The 24474-nt window shown below is 46.1% G+C and overlaps 13 non-coding genes across 13 annotated transcripts; 11 read left to right on the forward strand and 2 right to left on the reverse strand.

The window, feature by feature from the left end:
* Positions 1-5442: 5442 nt before the first annotated feature.
* On the reverse strand, positions 5443-5606 carry LOC131111121 (U1 spliceosomal RNA). Its single transcript, XR_009121118.1, has one exon. It is a non-coding gene; the product is annotated as a U1 spliceosomal RNA (small nuclear RNA).
* Positions 5607-6677: 1071 nt separating this feature from the next.
* Positions 6678-6749, reverse strand: trnae-cuc (transfer RNA glutamic acid (anticodon CUC)). Its single transcript has one exon. It is a non-coding gene; the product is annotated as a tRNA-Glu (tRNA).
* Positions 6750-7940: 1191 nt separating this feature from the next.
* Positions 7941-8022, forward strand: trnal-cag (transfer RNA leucine (anticodon CAG)). Its single transcript has one exon. It is a non-coding gene; the product is annotated as a tRNA-Leu (tRNA).
* A 616-nt stretch (positions 8023-8638) lies between these two features.
* On the forward strand, positions 8639-8725 carry trnay-gua (transfer RNA tyrosine (anticodon GUA)). The gene is given in 2 exon segments: positions 8639-8675; positions 8690-8725. It is a non-coding gene; the product is annotated as a tRNA-Tyr (tRNA).
* Positions 8726-11247: 2522 nt separating this feature from the next.
* On the forward strand, positions 11248-11320 carry trnav-cac (transfer RNA valine (anticodon CAC)). The gene has a single exon. It is a non-coding gene; the product is annotated as a tRNA-Val (tRNA).
* A 611-nt stretch (positions 11321-11931) lies between these two features.
* trnav-uac (transfer RNA valine (anticodon UAC)) lies at positions 11932-12004 on the forward strand. The gene has a single exon. It is a non-coding gene; the product is annotated as a tRNA-Val (tRNA).
* A 434-nt stretch (positions 12005-12438) lies between these two features.
* Positions 12439-12520, forward strand: trnal-cag (transfer RNA leucine (anticodon CAG)). Its single transcript has one exon. It is a non-coding gene; the product is annotated as a tRNA-Leu (tRNA).
* A 617-nt stretch (positions 12521-13137) lies between these two features.
* On the forward strand, positions 13138-13224 carry trnay-gua (transfer RNA tyrosine (anticodon GUA)). Its single transcript is given in 2 exon segments — positions 13138-13174; positions 13189-13224. It is a non-coding gene; the product is annotated as a tRNA-Tyr (tRNA).
* Positions 13225-15310: 2086 nt separating this feature from the next.
* trnav-cac (transfer RNA valine (anticodon CAC)) lies at positions 15311-15383 on the forward strand. Its single transcript has one exon. It is a non-coding gene; the product is annotated as a tRNA-Val (tRNA).
* Positions 15384-15994: 611 nt separating this feature from the next.
* Positions 15995-16067, forward strand: trnav-aac (transfer RNA valine (anticodon AAC)). Its single transcript has one exon. It is a non-coding gene; the product is annotated as a tRNA-Val (tRNA).
* A 435-nt stretch (positions 16068-16502) lies between these two features.
* Positions 16503-16584, forward strand: trnal-cag (transfer RNA leucine (anticodon CAG)). Its single transcript has one exon. It is a non-coding gene; the product is annotated as a tRNA-Leu (tRNA).
* Positions 16585-18235: 1651 nt separating this feature from the next.
* On the forward strand, positions 18236-18308 carry trnav-cac (transfer RNA valine (anticodon CAC)). The gene has a single exon. It is a non-coding gene; the product is annotated as a tRNA-Val (tRNA).
* A 438-nt stretch (positions 18309-18746) lies between these two features.
* Positions 18747-18828, forward strand: trnal-cag (transfer RNA leucine (anticodon CAG)). The gene has a single exon. It is a non-coding gene; the product is annotated as a tRNA-Leu (tRNA).
* The last annotated feature ends 5646 nt before the right edge of the window (positions 18829-24474 follow it).

Below are 24474 nucleotides of genomic sequence, written 5' to 3' on the forward strand. Positions count from 1 at the left end.
GACCTCGACTGGGGATTTGTTTTGGTGAAGTAGGTGCAGACACATCTATTAAAAAGTGAAAATACAAAATATACAGTATACAGTATAAATATATGTACACGGTCTGTTTTTGTTTGTTGTTCCGGAACTGCAGTCTGATTGTTTTTCCTAAGAGTCCAAACTGAGCGTTAATTTAACGCATATAGAGTGTCAAAGTGGCAGGATGAGGCAGAGGTGGGGTGTGAACAGTGTCATTATTTCGTTATTTTATTTGATCTATTTATTAAACCATTTGCATTGCCCCCATCTTGCCACGTAACTAAAATTATTATTATAAAAGCTCTAAATAATATAGGCCCACTGAAAAGAAATGAGCATAGCGCGTTCCTTCGATGCCCAAAGCTCGCTGATCAGCTCAATTGGTGCCAATTAAATGAACCACCGCGAGCCGCCGTGTGCACCTACGCGACACAGGCGATCGACGGTGTTCCAGACCCCACTTTCTAACTAATTGCACCGTGTTAATACTTTTAATCTAGTACCAATAACTAAAGTGAGGCGCGCGTCACCAGCGGCCATCACATCCAAAAAAAAGCCGTGCCTTACGTGGCACGGGTGCGTTAAACCACAGCGCTAATATTAAAAGGAATTTCTTACCGGCTGCCTCTTCAGTGTTGTATAGCTCCAGTTTGCGCAAGGTTTGGGGTGCAGTTCTGACTACCTTCTCGATACCACTTGTCTGCAGCCTTACCTGCTGAGAAAGGAAGTGCCCTAATGCAGACGCCCAGGTGCGCTTAAAACTGATTCCCACTTCCGGTTTAGATGTTCCCCACCTGATCTCCCGTGTTTAATTTAGTAAAATAAGGTGCTAATTGCAACGAAAATTTATTATTCCCTTAATGAGGGCCATGAAAAGTATTTTTTATTTTTATTTATCTTTTTATTTATTTTTTTCCTGTCTGCCTTATCTAAATTATTTTGGACAAGGGTTTGACTTGACAGCAGTGCCATTTTGGAAACACGTGGTGGCATGGGAATAAATGACTACATGGTAATCAGGTGGTTAGGTGTCAGTGGTTCCAGACACATGGGTTGTTTACATTGTCCACAGTAAGAGGGTGATTATTCACAACAGACATGGCTTCCTAAAGAAAGGTTCTCAAGGAACTATCACTCAACCTGCCAGCACTGTTTGCTGGGACTGAAATGAGCACGCTTTTGATGGTTCTGATCTGGCGCTCCCAAACACCTCCCATATGGCTTGCATTTATGACAAAGTTGCATTGCTTGTCTGCCAGGTATTCTGTTACTCTTTCTGTGTTTATTTCCTTTAGAGACTTTTCCATTTCATTTTTAGTTCAAACTAAGTATGTTCCCTGATCTGATCGGATGTGCCAAACAGCACCTCTGATGGCAATGAAGCATCTTGGGGCATTGATGAATGAGTCAGTGGTCAAGTCCTCCAGCATCTCTATGTGAACACCTCCAGAACATAGACAAGTGAATAGTAGACTGTACTGTTTTTGTTCTTTACGCCCTTGTTTTGTGTGAAAGGGGCCAAAACAATCCATGCCACCATAGGTAATTGGTGGAGAAGGCTCAATGTGGTCTTGAGGTAAGTCAGCCATCTTTTGTTCATCTGTGGCTCATCGAGCTTTCCGGCATGGGATGCACTGTCAAATATGTTGAGCCACTGCTTTGCTCCCTCCCACGATCCAGTAGTCATTTGCTCTGAGTTAATTCAAGAACCAATATAGTTCTGAGACTGGACCTTCTCTGCCAATTCAGGAAAAGCAGGGGAATTAGCTCAAATGGTATAGCGCTTGCTTTGCATGTGAGAGGTAGCGGGATTGATTGCCTAAATTCTACAAGGAATCCTTTGTTTTATTGGCTAATTGTAGGCCATTCGCGCACCCCGAGGTTACAGATGTCAAAGGTAAGCTTATATTCAGCAGCACAGTGGCGAACGGTAAATTTATGTCCACAGGTTCCCGATTTGTACAACCCGGCATTAATACCTCTTAGTGTAATTCTACCTTACTGGTGGATGCCTTCTTCTGGTCGCTCCTCAGGGCTGACCTCTGGTAGTGGTGCGGTGGACCCGACGTGAGTGATAGGTTACCGACCGAGAACATGACTGGTGTTTGTGCCCCGATTTCTTTCCTTCCTCCAATGAACCCATGACCGTGGCTTTATTAGCACCACGCTCTGACCAACTGAGCTAATCGACCACAGGACACCATTGCATCAAATGTTTCCAGCTAAAATCGACTAACTCATCCTTAACAGACCGCATTCTCCGTGCCATGCTGTTTTCTTTACCTTTACCTGGTCGGTTGGTTGCCTTGATGGGGGTGTTTCGCAGTTCACTGGGTTCTGCGCTGTTGGTTATGGGGCCGGGGGGTTATGAGGGGCAGGGTGTTGTCGACGGGGGCTTTTGTTGTTCCTTCACGGTCCGCATTCTCTGCACTCGTGGTCTAAATTTTGGGTAGAGGATAATGGGGGCCACTGCCCCCATTGATCTGCTCCTTGCAGTCTTGGTGACTGAGAGGATTGTTGACGCTCTGCTTTGACATGCTGTTTTGTTTACCTCTCGAGGGTGTTTCCCTGGTGACAATTGACACTTTGGTCTCCCTCCCTTGTATGAACATGTTTCCCCATTGGTGAACTGTTTTTGTGTCCGTGCCAGATGCACAGGATTTCCTTTTCTACTAAAGGCACCATTCAAGTCAAGTTTGCATGCTTCACAGGCACGATGCTTTAGTTGGTCAAATTACATGTCTAGCAAAGAGGGGCTCATTGGTTCCAATTCCAGCAGTCCTCTACTGGTATTTCCATGACTCTGGTTTTCATACTTTTTATCAGAGGTCATGTTGAGATACAAAGCCTGTTTTCAGGAGAAATGCAAGGCCCCGGGATACAATAGGTCTTCTTTGTACACTTTTCAGCAGCAGACATTTTGAAAAGCACCCCTGGTTTACTGCCCAGGAGTAACAGCCTCGGCCACTCTAGAATGAAGGGTGACGCCACTTCAAGATGCAAGAAGCTGTCACTAGTGGGATTCGAACCCACGCCTCATTCGAGACTGCAATCTGAAGGCAGTGCCTTCGACCACTCGGACACCCTGACCCTCCAGAGGCCACTTTTTAAAAGGCATTCACACACTCTGCGTTTTGTTTCCCATGTGGGTATTATGTTATGTTAGTCCAGATTAACAACCTAGTTATTTGTGTCAGTCCCAGGGACCATTTCCAGACCCTCGTGTGACACTTGTGTTGGACTCTTTTGGAGAGCCCTTGCATTCTTCCCAATAGGTAAACCCTTTGTATTGGTGCCAAATATATACGGGATTCCCCACCTGCTGACCGAATGACACACGACAAATGCTGTTGTCTCAACAGTGCAAGCAGTTACTGTCTAGAAGAGTAAAGGCAGCATTGCCAGGTTGACATGCTCAGCTGGCACTATGGCTTAGCTGGTGAAAGTGCCTGTCTAATAAACAGGAGATCCTGGGTTCAAATCCCAGCAGTACCTGGGTGCTTGGTCCGTGAAACTTTGGCAGCTGAATTTTGAGCCACGTACCTCTTTTTGTCACTTGCCCTTCAAAAACGAGTCTACGGTGCATCCACACCTGACATGATTGTTGTGGATCCCGTTACGCCAGAAAGTGCTTGAATCCAAAGAGTATGACATTGTGATGTTTTGTCATTCAGCGCCACTTTGCATAGGCTCAGCCACTTTTCTCCGACAGTACAAACCCATGTGGCATTGGTGGTTCAGTGGTAGAAATCTCGCTTGCTAAGAGGGAGGCCCGGGTCCAATTCCCAGCCAATGCAGTGTATATCAGCTTGTACCTTTCTTTAGAGTTCATGTGAAAAAGTACAAAGGCTCTTTTTCCTGCAAAAGGGTAGAACTCAGAATGACACCTGAAACGTAAGAGAACGGACCACCTGACAGTTAAGGTGGACAGCACTTGAGTATTTGCACATTTCTGTCAGAAGTAGAAACTTATTGAAACCTTACTGCAGTGATGCTGATGTAGTCTCTGTGCAATTGCTTGTGTTGTTGACATTTGCTGCCAGCCAATCAGGATGCGAGACAGATGTCAGACAAGCAGAGAGACTTTGGAGAAATGAAGTCAGGTATTTGAATCCCGTCTAAGCCAGCAGTCAAGTCACAGTTTTCTTCTCCACAATATTATTTTTTTCCAATTAATCCCTATATAATTACAAACTATTCATATCAGGCTTATATTGATAGCAGTGCTTGAAATAAAATACAAAATCAATGCAATGTCACAAAGAATATTTATTTATCAGGTTGCCACACTCAAGAACACTCTCAATAATAATAAAAAAATCTACATGTAAGCAGTTATGAATAAAGAATATACACATTGTTCACTTATTTTGCCGCCTTTGTTTCTCCTTTTCATAGAAAGAAGAGGCCTGGAACTCCCTCCAGCTCATCTCTTTTCCCATCCTGTGCTCTCTATAGATGGAGAACACTTTGGCAGGACAGTAGATGTACTTCTCTGAAGCCAGTGTGGATGCGGGGGCTTTTCCGGCCCTGCTTCAGCTGCATCCTGCAGAGGCACTTTCGGACAGGGGGTGGAGGAGATTCCTCCCTCTTTCTCTTCTTCTGCTGTTTTTCCTCCACCCTCTTTCTTGTCTCATCCACCTCTCGCTGGAAGAAGTCTGTTTGACTGAAATCTTTAAATGGCATCTTCGGGTCTGCCAGACCTTCTGCAGCAATAAGATTATCTGACAGGGCCTTGTTGATGAACGTCGTGGTTGATGTCCCATCCACTTGATATTTTCATTTTGGTTGGCCACAGCACAGACATGGTTTTTGTTTGAGTTTTTTGACACAGGAGGTGGTTGCTGCTGCTCCAATGGGGTATGAGCAGGTGGTGGTGGTGAAATAACCATCACTGCAGGCAGTGTCACTACAGGCACAAGATGCAACTATTCCAACAAAGGTACAAATGATTACGTTTTTACCTGGCTTTGCTTTGGCTGAGCGAGAAGTCCTTTCAGGCAAGAAAACAGCAAAAAGCAACACACACCAGCCGTGACTCAGACAAAACACAGAATACAAACAACAACACACGGCTACAAGCTATCGTTTTTTGGGTGAGAACCATGAACTCTTACTCAGAGGTGCGGATTGCTCATTCTCGCTGCTTCAAATTTGCCTGCGAGCAAACCTTGAACTTTAGACTCAGATCAATCGAAATGGTTGCCGACGCTCTTTCTCTGTCTTGTTGCCGTTTCTCATTGAGGTTTCCTGACTGAGAGCAGATCGGCCTCACGGCTGGTTGGTTGTCTCCCGTGGACGGGCAGACCTTTCCAGCAAGCATTGGTAGTGCTGGGCTGGTCGTTTCTTGCACGGTCTGGCTGCACTCGCAAGCCAAGGAGCTTGGCGCGGTGCTGCACCTGCCTCTTGTTTTAAACACGGGATAAGGGGAGAGCGCGAACGCAGTCCCCCACTACCACAAATTATGCAGTCGAGATTCACGCATTTGGGGAATTCGCAGAGGTCAGCTCAACCCATGTGCAATGGCTGAGCCTCGCCCTGGGTGAACCACCTTCTTGATCATGGTATCTCCCCTGGCAGGTAAGTATGAGTTGCACCGGTCCCGCCCGGACTAGTCTCTCGCACATGCCACATGCTGAGTGGTGGTCTCATCAGGTCGCCCACAACAAGCCCAGCCACTTGACCTGTGTCCAAATTCAGAGACAGGACTCTGGTTATCTCAAGGAGTCAGTCTGTATGGCACTCTTGTGACTTCATTCTGAGCAAAGGCAGCGGCAGCAAGTGGCTTAGTGCAGTTGCTGCAGACGTTCAATGCGGAGACTGAAGTACTGACTCCACGTCCCTAGTCACACCATGTAACATGAGAGGCCAATATGTTTAACCCTGACACGTGTAGATGTGCAAGGTCGTTGTGAGTCAGTGGGTTGTCAGGTTCAAACTCCTGTGACACTTGTAAAAACACTTAAATGCAGAAATACAGAAGAGACAGACAACAATATTCAAAGTTACTCGCAGCGAGGAGAGTGAAACCACATACCCAGTGACATGCCGCTCCACTGAGTATGCAGTTCAAACTCCTCTTTATTTATTCTCTTTTGGGGGTCCCTACTACATGGTCATGCAACTCTAGTGGTGGCAGTTGCACGAGCTGTATTTGTTTCTCTATGTGTATGTGTGTGTATGTGAGAGGAATTACTTTTATTGTTTTATGAGTTCTTATCTTGACACGTTCTTGCAGGATAAACGTGAACATCTGCAGGGTTGCGGTTGGCGCATCCAGGCACATCCAGGACCTGGGGGTTGCTGGGGGTCTCTGATCAGGGTCACAGGAACATTTCTTCTTCAGCACATTCAAACACTCTTTCTATTGTCTAAGCAAATGGATATAAGGGTGATAACTGATGCTATATTCATTCTATCTACATTTTATTCTAACAAGGATCTATCCCTGAGCATCCGACAAATGCTCTGTCTCACCCTAAACCCAGTCCTGACAGCATTCTCAGTCGAGGACCTTGTCTTATTGTGTTGTCCATTGTGTGTCCATGTTTTGTTTATATTTCTGTTGTCAGTCGCTTCAAGGTTTGTGCTTCAAGATGACCCCGACCATTCGACCGAGGCCAAATCCTATCTCCAGTCAAAACCTACCCAAATGTCAATTCCCTGACCGGGAATCGAACCCGGGCCGCGGCGGTGAGAGCGCCGAATCCTATCCACTAGACCACCAGGAACTGCCTTATGTCTGCACTCAGCAAGGCTCTGCCTTGACAGTGACAGTGTCACTTTGACGTACTCCAGCAAAGGAACCAAAATAGTTCTGTGACTGGACCTTCTCTGCCAACATTGCAGCAGCAGGGGAATTACCTCAGATAGTAGAGCGCTTCCCTTAAATGTTAGACCCGAACCTCTTTTGTTTTGCTAATGTGGTCTGTTTTCTTAGCCCCGCAAATGTCCAAATGCACAATGTTTTTGAAACACATATTGTTGGAATAAAGCACATTCAATAAGCTTACTTCATATTATCCAAGTTACTATTACATGCACATAGATCACACGTTTGCATAACTCATCACATTCCTTTAGACACTCAATAACAGGATGTCTCCTTGAGACATTCTGCTTTCTCAAAATAAGCTTGATGTCTCCTATCTGTCTTTGCTTTCTCAAAATATGCTTGATGTTGAAACCAGTCTCAACCGTGTGAACTGTTCCCCCTCCCTTAGACGATTGAGACCTATGTAATAGGGCACACCTAAACTCTAATTAATAAAAAGAAGGAGAGCAGAGACTGTTTTCAGAGTAGGTTGGATGAATGTTACTGAACAGTCTCTGATCACTCTCCTTGCAAGCCTATATCTCACGTCTTTGTGTCTTCTTTCACAGTGGGTGATAATGTTTTGGGTTTAACCCTAACAATAGTGTAGCGGTTACCACGTTTGCCTAACACGCAAAAGGTTCCCAATTTGAAACTGGGTGGAAACATGGCCATTCAAGTCCTTCTTTTACAAAAAAAGTTAAGGTGACAAATAGGAACAAGGACTTGTGCTTGATCTCTGAAGGGACTTGAACTCTTGACACTCAGATTTAAAGTCTGATGCCCTACGAAGTGAGCCCCCAGGCCTTTGGTCAAAAGACTTGTTTTTGTGTATTTGGAATGAAATGTTTTCTGCATGTTGAACAGTTTTCAACAGGAAAGATATCTTTCAGATGTATCAATAAAAGTGCTGAATCGCCCAATATGGGGCGCGAACCCACGACCATGAGATTAAGAGTCTCATGCTCTACCGACTGAGCTAATCAGGCCTTTTGCTGCTCTAGATATCATTTTTTGTTCTGTTTTTATTGATGTGGCCATCCTGATGTTTGATCAATTCCACAGCTGACCTAGTTTCTCAGGGAACAGAAGGAGCGAGACCTGGAGGGTCAGGATGGACGAGCGGTCGAAGGCGCTGCATTCAGGTTGCAGTCTCTAATGAGGCGTGGGTTCAAATCCCACTTCTGACAGTTTGGGGCCGCAAGTCTTTCCAGTTCCAGTTAAAAGCCCGGCTCCTCATGTAGTTTCCATAAAGTACCAAGGTGTTGTCCTTGTATTTTGAGGGCAAAGGAGGCGTTTGCAAGAGGACCTCAGACCTGGTCACCTGAACAGGGACTTGAATCCAGGACACTCAGATCAAAAGTTTCATGTTCGGGACCAAATGGTCCTTCGAGCCAAATATCTTCCCAGTGACCTGCAAGATCCAGAGGGAGGCAGGGATGTTCTGTGCCTCCATTGTCGAGGCGGCAGTGGCCCTAAGGTGGTCAGGGCCTGTCGTGGCGGTAATCCTAGAACCCGTTGGTGGATACCGTTGGTGAGGGATGCCGTCAAGCTGAAGGAGTTCTATTGGGCCTTTTTGGCTCATGGGACTTCAGCTGACAGGAACCGACAGGCCAAGCGGTCCGCGGCTTTGGCATTCGCTGAGCCAAAAACTCTGACATGGGAGGAGTTTGGAGAAGCCATGGAGAAGGACTTCCGGACGGCTTCGAAGAGATTCTGGATCCGGCGTCTCAGGAAAGGAAAGCAGTACACAGTGAAGACGCTGTCAAACGCTTGGCTGTACTCATTCGCACCAAAGCAACAAGACCTTCGATAGCTCAGTTGGAAGAGCGGAGGACTGTAGTGGTTCAAGCTGGCATCCCTAGGTCGCTGGTTCAAGTCCGGCTCGAAAGACAAGCTGTTTCTTGTGTTATGTCTGCCAGCAAAGAATGGCAATACCGTCTTGTCTGAAGGACCTCCGCTTCCCTGTCAATGGAGTTGGACTTGAGTCTTTGTCACGCAGTCTGAAATTGGCAAACGGAGTAATTCTGATTGAGTGATCATTTGAGTGTCTATTTGAATACGTTTCATCTCAACTCCTGTTGGAAAAGAACAGCCATTTCCATGAGAGCACAAGACCCCTGGATTGTACCCGAAAATACTTTGCGCTCATCAGAGAGTAAAGTTGTTGTCCTGGTTTGCAAAGCCTCCATTGTTACGCCAGAAGGTGCCAGTCACATCCAAAACAAAGGGTTCCATGGTGTAATGGTTAGCACTCTGGACTCTGAATCCAGTTTAGGGTGATACCTATGGCTGTATTTGGCCTAGATATCGGGATTGGGGCCCGGATTAGTATTCGCTACTTGGGAACATTTCATCAAAAAACAAAGGAGTTCATGGAGAATGCGAGCGCTCTACCATTTGAGCTAATTCCCCTGCTGATGCAGTGTTGGCAGAGAAGGTCCAGTCTCAGAACTATTTTGGTTCCTTTGCTGGAGTACGTCAAAGCGACACAGTCTCTGCCTTTCAGAGTGCAGACATGATGCAGTCCCTGGTTGTCTAGTGGCTGGGACTTGGTGCTCTCACCACCGCGGCCGTTGTTCGATTCCCGGTAGTTGGAATAAAGCTGTATATATCATGTAATCAAATTCAATAAGCTTGCTTCATATTATCCAAGTTACTATTACATGCACATAGATCACACGTTTGCATAACTCATCACATTCCTTTAGACACTCAATAACAGGATGTCTCCTTGAGACATTCTGCTTTCTCAAAATAAGCTTGATGTCTCCTATCTGTCTTTGCTTTCTCAAAATATGCTTGCTTGATGTTGAAACCAGTCTCAACCGTGTGAACTGTTCCCCCTCCCTTAGACGATTGAGACCTATGTAATAGGGCACACCTAAACTTTAATAAAAGAAGGAGAGCAGAGACTGTTTTTCAGAGTAGGTTGGATGAATGTTACTGAACAGTCTCTGATCACTCTCCTTGCAAGCCTATATCTCACGTCTTTGTGTCTTCTTTCACAGTGGGTGATAATGTTTTGGGTTTAACCCTAACACCGGTCAGGGAACTGACATTTGGTTAGGTTTTGACTGGAGATAGGATTTGTCTTGGTCCTCGGTCGAACGGTTCGGGTCATCTTTCAGCGCTGTCTGTGAACTGCTGTCACTGCACATAAAAACAATTCCAAGTCCGCCAATCGAATCCCGGTCTACCTGGTCGACGGACACGTAAACAGTGCAGGTACCCTCCTTTGTGCGGCTCCATTTCAGTGTCCTCCGTTGTCAGCGAACCTCACAAGGTCACAGTTTTTTCCTGATCAGGGCACCGTTTTGGGTTGTGCGGATGAGTGTCTGAAGCACCAGATTAAGGCTCCTTTCGCTGAGGAGCCACTGGTTGAAATCCCACAGCTGTCATTTTCCTTGTCAGGTCCATTATCCACGACTGGAATGATTTGGTAGCAAAGGACTGTCAGATTGTACAACACAGCTGAGCACTTGGAGAAGAAGATGAATAGAGGTCTTGTTCTCCCGGACTGGTTGTTGCAACCGCAACCCTGCTCAAGGTTCAACGTGACACACAAAACAGGAACTCCCCGTCTGGGAATCGAACCGCGTAATCTTCCATGTGACAGGCGGAGATACTGGCCACTATACTAACAAGGACTGCTGCTGACTTGATGTAGTGTCGATTGGCCAAAGCGGAATTCAGAACAGGCTTGTGGCCCATGACCGTTTTTATGGTAGCTGGAGACTTCAACCAGTGAAATCCTTCCTATTTTCTGTAGCTCTTATCCTCATCAACGGACTGTATTCCCCACCCGTTACCGGCATGGGGACATTCCAACCCAAGTTGAGAACACACTGGACCAGGTACACAGCAACATACGTGGCACAGACACAGATTCACCCTGCCCCCACTTTTACCCACGACTGAAAAAGCAGAACACCACCTGAGAAGCTGAAATACTCACTTAGGAGAACGTTAGACTGAAGTTCTAAAGGTCCCTGGTTCAAGACCGGTTTTCAGAACAATCCCTGTTTATGTTGTGACTTGGCAAATAATTTGAAAAGGCTTATTGGCTGGCTGAAAGGACCTTAACTTCATTCTTCAAAAGGCCAGACATCCAGCCATCCAGACAATGTTAGAGGAGGTTACAAACCATTGACTCCAGGGGCACAAGTTGAGTCCACCGAGATATCAAAGTGACCCCGAGGGTGGCTAAGGTGTTTCTTTCAAGCCGCGATTGTGATGTCTTGTTTTGTTGAAGAAAAGCCCATTATTTCTGGAACAATTTTCCCTACAAAGGAGACATCTTTGTCCATTTGGACAATTGTCAATCTGCCCCCACTTTGGACACATCGTCGTGTTTCATTGTTTGGCAACTGCTTTGTGACTTCACCAGTCCCCTTAAAAGCCCCATCCTTCAGGTTTCCATAGTGTAGTGGTTATCACGTTTGCCTCACACGCAAAAGGTCCCCAGTTCGAAACTGGGTGGAAACATGGCCTTTCAAGACCTCCTTTTACAAAAAAATCAAGATGACAAATGGGAACAAGGATATTTGCTTGATGTCTGAAGGTGTATACACGAGCATCCATCCCCAGTTTGGACACACAATCCATATTTCCCGGATGACTGATGGGCTGGGAATACATAACAGGTCGGTGTTGGAGGACCTGATGGACCGCGAGGGTTCATAACGTAAAAGAAATTCAGAAAAAATAAGAAGGCCCACAACCCCCAAGGCATTTAAAAACCATTAAGAGAACCTTCAAATGGATCCTGAAACATACAGGGAGCCAATGCAGTGATTTTAGAAGCGGTGTAATATGCGCCTGCCTTCTGGTCCTCGTCAGCACACGTGCAGCAAAAGTTGTTCTGTAAAAGTTGTAGACTTGTGATGTTTCTTTTAGGAAGACCAGAAAGCAGGGCATTGCAATAGTCAATACGACTGGAAATAAAAGCATGCATCAGCATCTCTCTATTTGCCCGAGAGAGGAACGGGCGGACTCTGGCTGTATTCTTTAAATGAAAAATAAAATCCTGTTTTTGTAACATTTTTAATGTGTGGAATAAAATTGAGCTCAGTCCCCTTAAAAGCCCCTTCCTTCAGGTTTCCATAGTGTAGCGGTTATCACGTTTGCCTTACACGCAAAAGGTCCCCAGTTCGAAACTGGGTGGAAACATGGCCTTTCAAGTCCTTCTTTTACAAAAAAAAAGTTAAGGTGACAAATAGGAACAAGGACATGTGCTTGATCTCTGAAGGGACTTGACACTCAGATTTAAAGTCTGATGCCCTACGAAGTGAGCCCCCAGGCCTTTGGTCAAAAGATTTGTTTTTGTGTATTTGGAATGAAATGTTTTCTGCATGTTGAACAGTTTTCAACAGGAAAGATATCTTTCAGATGTATCAATAAAAGTGCTGAATCGCCCAATATGGGGCTCGAACCCACGACCATGAGATTAAGAGTCTCATTCTCTACCGACTGAGCTAATCAGGCCTTTTGCTGCTTTAGATATCATTTTTTGTTCTGTTTTTATTGATGTGGCCATCCTGGTGTTTGATCAATTCCACAGCTGACCTAGTTTCTCAGGGAACAGAAGGAGCGAGACCTGGAGGGTCAGGATGGCCGAGCGGTCGAAGGCGCTGCATTCAGGTTGCAGTCTCTAATGAGGCGTGGGTTCAAATCCCACTTCTGACAGTTTGGGGCCGCAAGTCTTTCCAGTTCCAGTTAAAAGCCGGGCTCCTCATGTAGTTTCCATAAAGTACCAAGGTGTTGTCCTTGTATTTTGAGGGCAAAAGGAGGCGTTTGCAAGAGGACCTCAGACCTGGTCACCTGAACAGGGACTTGAATCCGGGACACTCAGATCAAAAGTTTCATGTTCGGGACTAAATGGTCCTTCGAGCCGAATATCTTCCCAGTGACCTGCAAGATCCAGAGGGAGGCAGGGATGTTCTGTGCCTCCATTGTCGAGGCGGCAGTGGCCCTAAGGTGGTCAGGGCCTGTCGTGGCGGTAATCCTAGAACCCGTTGGTGGATACCATTGGTGAGGGATGCCGTCAAGCTGAAGGAGTTCTATTGGGCCTTTTTGGCTCATGGGACTTCAGCTGACAGGAACCGACAGGCCAAGCGGTCCGCGGCTTTGGCATTCGCTGAGCCAAAAACTCTGACATGGGAGGAATTTCGAGAAGCCATGGAGATGGACTTCCGGACGGCTTCGAAGAGATTCTGGATCCGGCGTCTCAGGAAAGGAAAGCAGTACACAGTGAAGACGCTGTCAAACGCTTGGCTGTACTCATTCGCACCAAAACAACAAGACCTTCGATAGCTCAGTTGGAAGAGCGGAGGACTGTAGTGGTTCAAGCTGGCATCCTTAGGTCGCTGGTTCAAGTCCGGCTCGAAGGACAAGCTGCTTCTTGTGTTATGTCTGCCGGCAAAGAATGGCAATACCGTCTTGTCTGAAGGACCTCCGCTTCCCTGTCAATGGAGTTGGACTTGAGTCTTTGTCACGCAGTCTGAAATTGGCAAACGGAGTAATTCTGATTGAGTGATCATTTGAGTGTCTATGTGAATACGTTTCATCTCAACTCCTGTTGGAAAAGAACAGCCATTTCCATGAGAGCACAAGACCCCTGGATTGTACCCGAAAATACTTTGCGCTCATCAGAGAGCAAAGTTGTTGTCCTGGTTTGCAAAGCCTCCATTGTTACGCCAGAAGGTGCCAGTCACATCCAAAACAAAGGGTTCCATGGTTAGCACTCTGGACTCTGAATCCAGTTTAGGGTGATACCTATGGCTGTATTTGGCCTAGATATCGGGAGTGGGGCCCGGATTAGTATTCGCTACTTGGGAACATTTCATCAAAAAAACAAAGGAGTTTATGGAGAATGCGGGCGTTGATCCCGCTACCTCTCACATGCTAAGCGAGCGCTCTACCATTTGAGCTAATTCCCCTGCTGATGCAGTGTTGGCAGAGAAGGTCCAGTCTCAGAACTATTTTGGTTCCTTTGCTGGAGTACGTCAAAGCGACACAGTCTCTGCCTTTCAGAGTGCAGACATGATGCAGTCCCTGGTTGTCTAGTGGCTGGGACTTGGTGCTCTCACCACCGCGGCCGATTCCCGGTCAGGGAACTGACATTTGGTTAGGTTTTGACTGGAGATAGGATTTGTCTTGGTCCTCGGTCGAACGGTTCGGGTCATCTTTCAGCGCTGTCTGTGAACTGCTGTCACTGCACATAAAAACAATTCCAAGTCCGCCAATCGAATCCCGGTCTACCTGGTCGACGGACACGTAAACAGTGCAGGTACCCTCCTTTGTGCGGCTCCATTTCAGTGTCCTCCGTTGTCAGCGAACCTCACAAGGTCACAGTTTTTTCCTGATCAGGGCACCGTTTTGGGTTGTGCGGATGAGTGTCTGAAGCACCAGATTAAGGCTCCTTTCGCTGAGGAGCCACTGGTTGAAATCCCACAGCTGTCATTTTCCTTGTCAGGTCCATTATCCACGACTGGAATGATTTGGTAGCAAAGGACTGTCAGATTGTACAACACAGCTGAGCACTTGGAGAAGAAGATGAATAGAGGTCTTGTTCTCCCGGACTGGTTGTTGCAACCGCAACCCTGCTCAAGGTTCAACGTGACACACAAAACAGGAACTCCCCGTCTGGGAATCGAACCGCGTAATCTTCCATGTGACAGGCGGAGATACTGGCCACTATACTAACAAGGACTGCTGCTGACTTGATGTAGTGTCGATTGGCCAAAGCGGAATTCAGAACAGGCTTGTGGCCCATGACCGTTTTTATGGTAGCTGGAGACTTCAACCAGTGAAATCCTTCCTATTTTCTGTAGCTCTTATCCTCATCAACGGACTGTATTCCCCACCCGTTACCGGCATGGGGACATTCCAACCCAAGTTGAGAACACACTGGACCAGGTACACAGCAACATACGTGGCACAGACACAGATTCACCCTGCCCCCACTTTTACCCACGACTGAAAAAGCAGAACACCACCTGAGAAGCTGAAATACTCACTTAGGAGAACGTTAGACTGAAGTTCTAAAGGTCCCTGGTTCAAGACCGGTTTTCAGAACAATCCCTGTTTATGTTGTGACTTGGCAAATAATTTGAAAAGGCTTATTGGCTGGCTGAAAGGACCTTAACTTCATTCTTCAAAAGGCCAGACATCCAGCCATCCAGACAATGTTAGAGGAGGTTACAAACCATTGACTCCAGGGGCACAAGTTGAGTCCACTGAGATATCAAAGTGACCCCGAGGGTGGCTAAGGTGTTTCTTTCAAGCCGCGATTGTGATGTCTTGTTTTGTTGAAGAAAAGCCCATTATTTCTGGAACAATTTTCCCTACAAAGGAGACATCTTTGTCCATTTGGACAATTGTCAATCTGCCCCCACTTTGGACACATCGTCGTGTTTCATTGTTTGGCAACTGCTTTGTGACTTCACCAGTCCCCTTAAAAGCCCCATCCTTCAGGTTTCCATAGTGTAGTGGTTATCACGTTTGCCTCACACGCAAAAGGTCCCCAGTTCGAAACTGGGTGGAAACATGGCCTTTCAAGACCTCCTTTTACAAAAAAATCAAGATGACAAATGGGAACAAGGATATTTGCTTGATGTCTGAAGGTGTATACACGAGCATCCATCCCCAGTTTGGACACACAATCCATATTTCCCGGATGACTGATGGGCTGGGAATACATAACAGGTCGGTGTTGGAGGACCTGATGGGCCGCGAGGGTTCATAACGTAAAAGAAATTCAGAAAAAATAAGAAGGCCCACAACCCCCAAGGCATTTAAAAACCATTAAGAGAACCTTCAAATGGATCCTGAAACATACAGGGAGCCAATGCAGTGATTTTAGAAGCGGTGTAATATGCGCCTGCCTTCTGGTCCTCGTCAGCACACGTGCAGCAAAAGTTGTTCTGTAAAAGTTGTAGACTTGTGATGTTTCTTTTAGGAAGACCAGAAAGCAGGGCATTGCAATAGTCAATACGACTGGAAATAAAAGCATGCATCAGCATCTCTCTATTTGCCCGAGAGAGGAACGGGCGGACTCTGGCTGTATTCTTTAAATGAAAAATAAAATCCTGTTTTTGTAACATTTTTAATGTGTGGAATAAAATTGAGCTCAGTCCCCTTAAAAGCCCCTTCCTTCAGGTTTCCATAGTGTAGCGGTTATCACGTTTGCCTAACACGCAAAAGGTCCCCAGTTCGAAACTGGGTGGAAACATGGCCATTCAAGTCCTTCTTTTACAAAAAAAAGTTAAGGTGACAAATAGGAACAAGGACTTGTGCTTGATCTCTGAAGGGACTTGAACTCTTGACACTCAGATTTAAAGTCTGATGCCCTACGAAGGTAGCCCCCAGGCCTTTGGTCAAAGGACTTGTTTTTGTGTATTTGGAATGAAATGTGTTCTGCATGTTGAACAGTTTTCAACAGGAAAGATATCTTTCAGATGTAAAAGTGCTGAATCACCCAATGTAGGGCTCCAACCAACTACCATGAGATTAAGAGTCTCATGCTCTACTGACTGAGCTAACCAGGCCTTTTTCTGCTCTAGATATCATTTTTTGTTCTGTTTTTATTGATGTGGCCATCCTGATGTTTGATCAATTCCACAACTGACCTAGTTTCTCAGGGGAGAGAAGGAGCAAAACCTGGAAGGTCAGGATGGCCGAGCGGTCGAAGGCGCTGCATTCAGGTTGCAGTCTCTAATGAGGCGTGGGTTCGAATCCCACTTCTGACAGCTTCTTGCATCTTGAAGTGGCGTCACCCAGTAAACCAGGGGTGCTTTTCAACATGACCGCTGCTGAAAAGTGTACAAAGCAGACCTATTGCATCCTGGGGTCTTGCGTTTCTCCGGAAAACACTCTTTGTACTTCAACATGACCTCGGATGAAAAGTATGAAAACCAGAGTCATGGAAATACCAGAAGAGGACTGCAGGAATTGAACAAACAAGCCCCTCTTTGCTAGGCTTGTAATTTGACCAACTATCTTTTCCCCTCCTCTGCTGAGTGTCCACTGAATGTAGGTGGCTGTTCTCGCAGGGACATCAATTAGTTAAATTAGTTGTATCACTGGTTGAAATCCCACAACTGGTATTTTCCTGGTCAGGTCCATTATCCACGACTGGAATGACTTGGCATCAAAGGACTGTCATATTGTACAACACAGCTGAGCGCTTGGAGAAAAAGATTGAGAGAGGTCTTCGGGTTTGCTCTACCCGAATCGTAACCCTACTGAAGGTTATATGTCACACTGTGACATACAAAACAGGAACTCCATGTCTGGGAATTGTGCACCAGTTTTCCACATGACAGGGGGTGATACTGTCCACTACACTATATATCTGGGGACGTCAACCAATGAAAACCATCCATTTTCTGTACCTTTTCTGTATCCTCATCAACGGACTGTATTCCCCACCCGTTACCAGCATGGGGACATTCCAACCCAAGTTGAGAACACACTGGACCAGGTACACAGCAACATACGTGGCACAGACACAGCTTCCCACTGCCCCCACTTTTAGCAAATGACTGAAAAAGCAGAACGCCACCTTAAAAGCTGAAATACTCACTTGGGAGAGTGTTAGACTGACGTTCTGAAGGTCCCTGATTCAAGCCTGGGATTCAGCACAATCCCTGTTCATGTTGCGACTTGGCAAACAGTTTGAAAAGGCTTATTGGCTGGCTTCATTCTTCAAAAGGCCAGAGATGAGGTTACAAGACAAACCAGTGACCTCAAGGGCACACGTTGAGTCCACCTGGCCGTGTTCTCTAGACGAGTCTCTTGTAATGCAATCGTGAATAAACCCAGTCCGTGATTTATTGTTCCCAAGTACCAAACACTAATCTGATCCCAAGTCCCGATTTCTATGCCAAAAAAGCCTTAGGTCTAACCCTAAACCCAGTCCTAACTGCCTTCTCCAGTCGAGCACCTTATCTTGTTGTGTAGTACTTACCAGAAACTCAATGCATAAGGCTAAAAATAAGCAATTAGCTAAAAATGTCATCCAATACTTCTCTACAAGAGAGGAGAAATATGATCTCAGGGAAGAAGTACATTTGAAACACTTCTATGCTAGTACTTATATGCACCCAGACAAGGTTAGAGAAGGTTACAAGCCAAACCATTGACTCCAAGGGCACAAGTTGAGTCCACAGAGATATCAAGGTGAGCCCGAGGGTGGCTAAGGTGTTTCTTTCAAGCCGCGATTGTGATGTCTTGTTTTGTTGAAGAAAAGCGCATTATTTCTGGAACAATTTTCCCTACAAAGGAGAAATCTTTGTCAATTTGGACAATTGTCAATCTGCCCCCACTTTGGACACATCGTCCATTGTTTGGCAACTGCTTTGTGACTTCGCCAGTCCCCTTAAAAGCCCCTTCCGTTGGGTTTCCATAGTATAGTGGTTGTCACGTTTGCCTCACACGCAAAAGGTCCCCAGTTCGAAACTGGGTGGAAACATGGCCTTCCAAGTCCTTCTTTTACAAAAAATCAAGGTGACAAATGGGAACAAGGATATGTGCTTGATCTTTGAAGGGACTTGAACTCTTGACCCTCAGATTAAAAGTCTGATGCCCTACGAAGTGAGCCCCCAGGCCTTTGGTCAAAAGACTTGTTTTTGTGTATTTGGAATGAAATGTTTTCTGCATGTTGAACAATTTTCAACATGAAAGATATCTTTCAGATGTATCAATAAAAGTGCTGAATCGCCCAATGTGGGGCTCCAACCAACTACCATGAGATTAAGAGTCTCATGCTCTACCGACTGAGCTAATCAGGCCTTTTGCTGCTCTATATATGATTTTTTGCTCTGTTTTTATTGATGTGGCCATCCTGATGTTTGATCAAGTCCACAACTGACCTAGTTTCTCAGGGGACAGAAGGAGCAAGACATGGAGGGTCAGGATGGCCGAGCGGTCAAAGGCGCTGCATTCAGGTTGCAGTCTCTAATGAGGCGTGGGTTCGAATCCCACTTCTGACAGCTTCTTGCATCTTGAAGTGGCGTAAACCAGGGGTGCTTTTCAACATGACCGCTGCTGAGAAGTGTACAAAGCAGACCTATTGCATCCTGGGGTCTTGCGTTTCTCCGGAAAACATTCTTTGTACTTCAACATGACCTCGGATGAAAAGTATGAAAACCAGAGTCATGGAAATACCAGAAGAGGACTGCAGGAATTGAACAAACAAGCCCCTCTTTGCTAGGCTTGTAATTTGACCAACTATCTTTTCCCCTCCTCTGCTGAGTGTCCACTGAATGTAGGTGGCTGTTCTCACAGGGACATCAATTAGTTAAATTAGTTGTATCACTGGTTGAAATCCCACAGCTGGCATTTTCCTGGTCAGGTCCATTATCCACGACTGGAATGACTTGGCATCAAAGGACTGTCAGATTGTACAACACAGCTGAGCACTTGGAGAAAAAGATTGAGAGAGGTCTTGTTCTAGTGAGACGGGTTTGCTCTACCCGAATCGTAACCCTACAGAATTGATACCCGCATTCGCCAAGGAATCCTTTTCCAAAATCTGTTTTTTGTAGAAGAGATGACAAAATTGATTTCAGGATCTATCCATCAGCATCAGACAAATACCCCAAACCTAATCCTGGCCGTGTTCTCTAGACCAGTCTCTTGTCATGTAATAGTGAAGAAACCCAGTCCGTGATTTATTGTTCCCATGTACCAAACAATAATCTGAGCCCCAATACCAATTTCTATGCCAAATACAGCCTTAGGCCTAACCCTAAACCCAGTCCTAACTGCCTTCTCCAGTCCAGCACCTTATCTTGTTGTGTAGTACTTACCAGAAACTCAAGTCCATCATTTATTGATGTTTTATTCAGTCGCCTCAGGATGACAGCAGTTCACAGATAGCGCTTCAAGATTACCCGAACTGTTCGACCAAGGACCAACCCAAATCCGCCACTAGAGCACCAGGGACTGCATCGTGGCTGCAGTCAGAAAGGCAGAGACTGTGTCGCGTTGACGTACTCCAGCAAAGGAACCAAAATAGGAATGAGACTGGACCTTCTCTGCCAACAATGCATCAGCAGGGTAGCGCGCTTGCTTAGCATGTGAGAGGTAGCGGGATCAATGCCCGCATTCTCAAAAAGCACTTTTCTTTTTTGTGATTAAATGTTCCCAAGTACCGAACACTAATCCGGGCCCCAATCCCGATATCGAGGCCAAATACAGCTATAGGTATCACCCTAAACCCAGTCCTGTCTAGCATTGTCCTGTCTAGCATTCTCCTGTCTAGCACCTTGTCTTGTCTTGTTGTGGGATCAATGTCCGCAGTCTCCTGGGAGTTCTTTGCCTTTTGTAGAAGAGATGTTGGGACCGGAAATGAATCCACGATCGATCCGCGTGGGAGACCCGGATCTGATTCCTGGCCAATGCAGCAGGGCTGTTTTCATACCTTTCATCGTGAAAAAAGTGCCCAGACAGTTTTCGGGACCAACTGATGACCTCTGAATTCGATCAGAAAGTCTCCACCTGAGACTTTCCACCTCAGACTCTCCACCACAATACTTGATTATCTAATCCAAATCCTGTCCATAGTGGCATTCCCAGCCACAGCGCGTTAGAGAACCTCAATGAGACATCGTCGAACGCCCGGCTGTACTCACTCACCCCAAAACAACAAGACCTTCCATAGGTCAGTTGGAAGAGCGGAAGACTGTAGTGGTTCTAGCTGGCATCCTTAGGTCGCTAGTTCAAGTCCGTCTCGAAAGACAAGCCTTTTGCTTATGTTGTGTCTGGAAAGAATGGCAATACCGTCTTTTCTGAAGGACCTCACCTTCCCTGTCAATGGAGTTGGACTTGAGTCTTTGTCACACAGTCTGAAATTGGCAAACCGAGAAATTCTGAATGAGTGGCCAATGCAGTTTGTCTATTTGAATACGTTTCATCTCAACTCCTGTTGGAGAGCACAAGACCCTTGGATTGTACCCCAAAATACTTTGCGCTCATCAAAGAGTAAAGTTGGTGTCCTGGTTTGCAATGCCTCCATTGTTATGCCAGAAGGTGCCAGTCATCCAAAACAAAGGGTTCCATGGTATAAAGTCTTGGTGGAACCGACTTGCCCTGCAGCAATCGAGTGTTTGGACTGTGTCTTCCTTAACAGTAAGAATATGATGACTTATTGATTTACTCTACAAATCAGTGGTAACCATGGATCAGGATGAGGTCCCCAAACGACGCCAATGTCTGTGACAGCTGATGTCAAGGATCAGCTGATCAGAAGATACTTGGTTTGTGTGCAGGGCCACAAGTCTTTCCAGTTCCAGTTAAAAGCCAGGCTACTCATGTAGTTTCCATAAAGTACCAAGGGATTGTCCTGTTGCCCTCGTATTTTGAGGGCAAAACGGAGGCGTTTGCAAGTGGACCTCAGACCTGGTACCTGAACAGGGACTTGAATCCCGGACACTCAGATCAAACGTTTCATGTTGAGGTGACAGGCTCAACCTTTGTCTTGTCTGACCATGAACTCTTTTTGTCCAAAAGATATTTGGCTTGTCCATGTGGGCAGTTTAAGACCTCCGTCCATCTTGGAGGTGGACATTTCGGGACCGGGGCTTCTTCATCTCTGCAAGGACAAGTACAGTATGCCAGAAGATTTTGTCTTCATTGAGTTGTCCTCGTTTATCAACGGCCTGGATAGCTAAGCTGGTAGAGCATCAGACTTTTAATCTGAGGGTCCAGGGTTCAAGTCCTTGTTCAGGCAGTGAGGAGAAGTTTTAAATGTGAAACCAATCTCTTTTATCTTCCTCCTGTGGTCTGAGTGCAGACCAAAAGCAGTCCCTGGTGGTCTAGTGGCTAGGATTCAGTGCTCTCACTGCTGCGGCTGGATTGGTTTTTCCTGGAGATAGGATTTGTCTTCGGCCTCTGTGGAATGGTTGGGGTCACCTTGAAGCGCTACTTTAGAACAATAAATCACGGACTGGGATTCTTCATTATGCCATGACAAGAGACTAGTCTACAGAACATGGCCAGGATTAGGTTTGGGGTATTTGTCTGATGCTGAGGGATCGATCGTGGACTCATTTCCGATCCCGACATCTCTTTTACAAAATACAAAGGATTCCTTGGAGAATGCGGGTATGGATTCTGCTACTTCTCGCATGCTAAGCAAGCACTTTACCATTTGAGGCAATTCCCCGGGTTTGGGGTATTTGTCGAATGCTAAGGGGTAGATCCAATCCCAACATCTATTCTACAAAAGGCCAAGAACTCCTAGGAGACTGCGGGCATTGATCCCAAAACAAGACAAGACAAGGTGCTAGACTGGAGAATGCAGTTAGGACTGGGTTTAGGGTGATACCTATGGCTGTATTTGGCCTAGATATCGGGATTGGGGCCCAGATTAGTGTTCGGTACTTGGAACATTTAATCACAAAAAACAGAAGAGACTATGGAGAATGCGGGCATTGATCCCGCAACCTCTCACATGCTAAGCGAGCGCTCTACCATTTGAGCTAATTCCGCTGCTGTTGGCAGGGAAGGTCCAGTCTCATAACTATTTTGGTTCCTTTGCTGGAGTACATCAAAGCGACACAGTCTCTGCCTTTCAGAGTACAGCCATGCGGGCATGTGGGTGTATCAAGACAAACTGTGAGATGAGTATAATAAACTAAAACAATATAATGAATAATCACCTTCAAGATGTATCAATAAAAGTGCTGAATCGCCCAATGTGGGGCTTGAACAAACGACACTGAGATTAAGAGTCTCATTCTCTATCGACTGAGCTAATCGGGCCTTTTTATGCCCTGAACATCATTTTTTGTTTTGTTGTTATTGATGTTGCCTTCCTGATGTTTGATCAATTCCTCAGCTGTCCTAGTTTCTCAACGAACAGAAGGAGCAAGATGTTCAGTCATCGCTGAGAATTTTGTTCTGGTTTTAGGTATTTGTCGGATGTAGATCCAATCCCAACTTCTCTTCTACAAAGGGCAAATAACTCCTTGGAGACTGTGGGCATTGATCCCCCTACCTCTCACATGCTAAGCAAGCGCTACTTGGGAAAATTTCATCACAAAAAACAAAAGAGATTATGTAGAACGCATTGATCCCACTACCTTTCACATGCTAAGCGAGCGCTTTACCATTTGAGCTAATTCCCCTGCTGGAGCAGCGTTGGCAGAGAAGGTCCAGTCTAACAACTATTTTGGTTCCTTTGCTGGAGTACGTCAAAGTGACACAGTCTCTCAGAGTGCAGCCATAACGTTCGATTCCCGGTCAGGAAACTGACATTTGGACAGGTTTTGAGTGGAGAATTTGGGTTGGTCCTCGGTCGAACGGTTAGGGTCATCTTTAAGCGCTATCTGCGAACTGCTGTCATCCTGAAGCGACTGACGACAGAAATACGAATAAAACACATCAATAAATTATAGACTTGAGATTAATTATCATACTCCCTGTTGGTCTACCATTTTAAGCGCGTCTTAGAACGGCGCAGCTGCAAAAAGCCCCCTTCTCTTCCTGCCTAGTTGTTGACATATTTCAGATTGTGCAGATGCGGCATAGGCCGGCCAATCAGAAGTTGCCACCGCCCTGGACTGTGGCAGATGTTGTCCAGTTGGAGAAGGACCACCAAATCCTCCTGCAGGTGGATGCCGCTGGTCCTGGCTAGCTTGCAAACCTTTTCAATGAACCTGACTCTAAAATTCCGGTGTTGCTCACAGACGAATAGGAAGCAACTGGAAGCAGCAATCAGCACCTCCAAGTCAGAGTTTTTGGTTCTTGCTTTTTCAGTTGGTGCCAAAAGTGGGGGAAGGGTGAAGCTACGTCTGTGCCAAGTCCTGTCGTCATCGCCGATGTGGCCTCAGTAATGTGGGCGACGAGTCTGCCTACAGGTGGGAGGTTGACCATCTGGCGACTCAATCCTAGCCACTAGACCACCAGGGACTGCTTTATGGGAGCACTCTGAAAGGCAGAGACTGTGTCGCTTTGACGTAGTCCAGCAAAGGAACCAAAATAGTTCTGAGACTGGACCTTCTCTGCCAACGCTGCAACAGCAGGGGAATTAGCTCAAATGGTAGAGTGCTCGCTTAGCATGTGAGAAGTAGCAGAATTGATACCTGCATTCTCATAGGAATCCTTTTCCGTAATACATTTTTTGTCGAAGAGATGTTGGGATCAGAATTGAGTCCAGGATCTATCCATCAGCGTCAGACAAATACCCCAAACCTAATCCTGGCCGTGTTCTCTAGACTTGTCCTTGTTGAGATGAAGAAGCCCTGGTCCCGAAATTTCCACCTCCAAGATGGACTGAGGTCTTAAACAGCCCACATGGACAAGCCAAATATCTTGTTCATGGTCAGACAAGACAAAGGTTGAGCCTGTCACCTGAACATGAAACTGGATTCAAGTCCCTGTTCAGGTGACCAGGTCTGAAGTCCACTTGCAAACGCCTCCTTTTTGCCCTCAAACTACGAGGGCAACAGGATAATCCCTTGGTACTCTACGGAAACTACATGAGGAGACTGGCTTTTAACTGGAACTGGAAAGACTTGTGGCCCCGCACACAAACCAAGTATCTTCTGATCAGCTTGACATCAGCTGTCACAGACATTGGCGTCGTTTTGGGGACCTCATCCTGATCCACAGTTACCACTTATTTGTAGATT

Source organism: Doryrhamphus excisus, unplaced genomic scaffold (assembly GCF_030265055.1).
Source record: "Doryrhamphus excisus isolate RoL2022-K1 unplaced genomic scaffold, RoL_Dexc_1.0 HiC_scaffold_24, whole genome shotgun sequence".
Classification (NCBI taxonomy): Eukaryota; Metazoa; Chordata; class Actinopteri; order Syngnathiformes; family Syngnathidae; genus Doryrhamphus; species Doryrhamphus excisus.